A 3763-nucleotide genomic window follows, 5' to 3' on the forward strand; every position below is an offset into this window, starting at 1 on the left:
AAATCTGGGTGCCCGGTCATTGAGGACAGGGGTCAGGCACAATGTTCCTGGCTGCCCCACCCACATTCCAGAGGAGAGGGAGCCCTCCCCAGCCCAGCTGACCTCAGAATACTGCCTCTCCCGAACCTCCGACCAGCCCACGCCCGGGGTCTCCCTATCAGAACAGCAGAGTTCAACAAACAACAACAAAAAAAAAAACAGAAAGACTGAGATGATAACAATTCTACTTTCCCTAAAATCTACATCTTCTTTTGTTGTTGTTGTTTTGTTAATCCTCACCTGAGGATATTCTTTCCATTACTTTTTCAGAGAGTGGAAGGAAGGGAGGGCAGGGAGAAAGAGAAAGAGAAACATGGATGTGAGAGAGCCACATGACCCGTTGCCTCCTGCATGAGCAAATCACAACCCAAGTACGTGCTCTTAACTGGCAATTGAACCCCAGACCCTTCAGTGCTTGGCCAGCGCTCCAACCACTGAGCCACACCGGCCAGGGCTACATCTTTATTCTTTGAAGAAAGCCACATTTCCCTCCCCTGCCCCAGCTTCTCTGTCCAGCTAGCAGAGTTTAAATCCCCCAGCATAATCCTGGAGGAAAATTCTAGAATTAATTGGGCAAGCACAGGCTCCTTCCTTTTTGCTGAAGATAAAGCAGATCCAACCATAAAAAACACACACACACATACCAAATGCTGGTGTTTATCTCCAAAGTGTGGAATGTTGTGTCATTTCCAGACATTGTATACGGTTCCGGGAGAGAGGCCTCCGCACACCAGGCCAAGGCTTAAGAACGCGGCTCTTAAAATGCCCGTGTTCCTCCAGCAGCCTGCGACGTTCATGCTTATTTCTCCCCGTGAAGCTCTCTGGAACCTTCCACAGGGTTCTTTCACGCCCAAGAATTCAAACTCTGAGGGGTCCCCACTCAGACCCCCAAACGTCCCTTACAATAAACACGCCGGGAGGGAGCAATCTCAACCCCCCGTAAAAACAGCAAAATTCCTTAGTGTTAATAATTTTCCTAGTTCCCTCCCACAGAGCGCAGAGGCTAAGGGAGCCTGGGTGGCCTGAGGTCCCACCCGGTCAGCCACAGCCACACCCGCACCCGCACCCGGGAGGAAGGGGACCTGGCCACATTCCGAGCATTCCTGCTTTTGTCCCCACTTGTTTGTTTGCTTGTTTTAAATTAGATGCCCAGGAACGCCTTTTTCCTTTTGTTCTCTGCTGCCGCTAGCATTTAGGGACTTTGCTTGTTCATCCAGGAACCACCAGTGGCCAAGCCATGGGACAGGCTAGCACCCTTCCATGCTGCACCCCCTCCCCCAGGGACACCACACTGGGGTTATTGCGTCTGAGTGTGCGCAGCTGGCCTGCATGCCCTGGGCCACCGCAGGCTGGTCATCCACGGCTGACTTGCCTCAGGCCACTCCCATCAACACTGTCCACTCTGCAGCCAGGGCACTCGTGCCTCCCCACACTTAGCCGTTGGGAGGAGGGAGGTCGAAAGAGATTTCAGCCCCTTGCAGACCAGGCTGGGTGGTGGACACACAAGGGAGGCAACAGAGTTTCGGATACTGGTTATGAAACCAGACAACCAATGGGTCCCGGCTGCCGGTCACTAATTGAACCACCTAAGCAGATATAGGGTTGAATCACACATGAGTGTTTATTCCAATAATGCCAGCAGTATGGGAGAGCTGCAGGCCATCCACAAATATCTGTTCTGCACACCCCACCCCACCCCATAAGCCAACTGCTTGTATCGGAGAGAAGGACAAAGATTACCTGGGAAAGTAGGAATTACAGGCATGAGGAAGTGGACAAGGTGTGATGGTTACTGGTTACAGGCAATGCGGGCTGGGGGTCGCCCAGGGCAGATGCCTCCGGGTCCAGATTGTTTCAGCAACAAGGTTGTTAATCTTTCCATGATGACAGGCAGGCAGTTCTTGGAAAAGGAGAACGGACTGCATTCCTGTCCCCGGGCATACAACTCTCCGCCCGGTTAGAATGTGCTTTCTCTAATCAGAACAGAACAATCGTGGTTAACAGAGTTTGATTAATATTTCTTATAATTATAGCTAGTCCCCGCTATTCTATTTCTGCCCCTAACAGTTAGACAGTGGCCAGCCTTGGAGGCCAACCAGATTCCCAGTGGGGAAACTGAGGCAGGGGTTAAAATCACTCCACACCAAAAATAAACTGATGAACAAAATAGATCCAGAGACATAAAAACATGGAGCAGACTGACAAATGTCAGAGGAAAGGGGTGCGGGAGGAGGGGAGAGATTAACCAAAGAATTTATTTGCACATATGCATAACCCCTGGACACAGACAATAGTGTGGTGAAGGCCTGGGGTGGAGGGGATCAATGGGGTGAAAATGAGGGACATCTGTAAGACTTTAAACAATAAAGATAAATTAAAACAGAATAAATCATTCTTCCAGGTCCTCAGCTGGATCCACCCTACGGAGTGTGTATTTCTGTCCCCGGTGCCTGGTGCCCAGTGGGCTCGCACTTGGAGGCAGACTGACCTGGGTGGGGTCCTGGGGTGGGGGCGATTTCAGGAGCTGTTCGCCACCCTGAGCCTCGATGGTGTCTGTAAAGGAGGGACCAGGGTTGCCCTGTGTGGAGCTGAGGTGCTGGTCTGTGGAGAGCCTTCGGCCCTTAGAGAGGAAACCTCCCTCTTGTGTGACCGTGACCTCCTCCAGGACGGAAAGCAGGATAGAACCAGCGAGCACAGGCCAGGCCTCAGCATGGTCCCAGGCACTCAGTGGGCTTCAGCTGTTCCAATGAGACTCTTCTCAGGCTACTGGGGAATTGGGATCTGGTTCAGTCCTCACAGGTGCTATCCTTGGGCCTTTACTGTTACCCAGGCCCATCACTGTGGCCAACACAGAGCAGGCACACAGTGGCTATCATAGGGTGTGAACAGTCTGGGAGCAAAGCTGCTTTGAGCACAAATCCTTTTTATAAAAAATACTAGAGGCCCAATGCAGGAAGATTCGTGCAAGAATAGGCTTTCCTTCCGCCTTCGCTCCGGCTCGGAGCCGCCTTCCACCTCTCGCCTTGTCACGTCAATTTGCATATTCTCGCAGGCCGACGCTCTAGCCACTGAGCCAAACCGGTTAGGGCTTGTTTTGTTTTTTAATATATTTTTATTGATTTCAGAGAGGAAAGAAGAGGGTGAGAGAGATAGAAACATCAATGATGAAAGAGAATCATTGTTCGGCTGCCTCCTGCACACCCCTCACTGGGGATCGAGCCTGCAACACGGGCATGTGCCCTAACTGGGAATTGAACTGTGACCTCCTGGTTCATAGGTCGACGCTCAATCAAAGAGCCACACCAGACTTTTTTTTTAGTATACCCACCTGCACTGTGGGCGCAGCCATCTTTGTTGCGGAATTATGGTCAATTTGCATATTCCATCTTTATTAGATAGGATGTTTTTATTGACTTTTCAGAGAGAGGAAGGGAGAGATAGAAACATTGATCAGCTGCCTCCTGCACAACCCGTACTGGGGATCAAGTCCACCACCCGGGCATGCGCCCTGACCTGTGCATGAGATGATGTTCAACCAACTGAGCTACACAGGCCAGGCTCCTTTTTTAAAAACTGAAGTGAAATTCACATAACATAGAATTAATCATTTTAAGTGACATTTAGTACATTTTCAATGCTTTATACCATCATCACCTCTATCTAGTTCCAGAACATTCCATCACCCTAAACAGAAGCCCTATCCCTATTAGTAGTCACTCCCCCA

Source organism: Cnephaeus nilssonii (genome assembly GCF_951640355.1).
Source record: "Cnephaeus nilssonii genome assembly, chromosome: 5".
Classification (NCBI taxonomy): Eukaryota; Metazoa; Chordata; class Mammalia; order Chiroptera; family Vespertilionidae; genus Cnephaeus; species Cnephaeus nilssonii.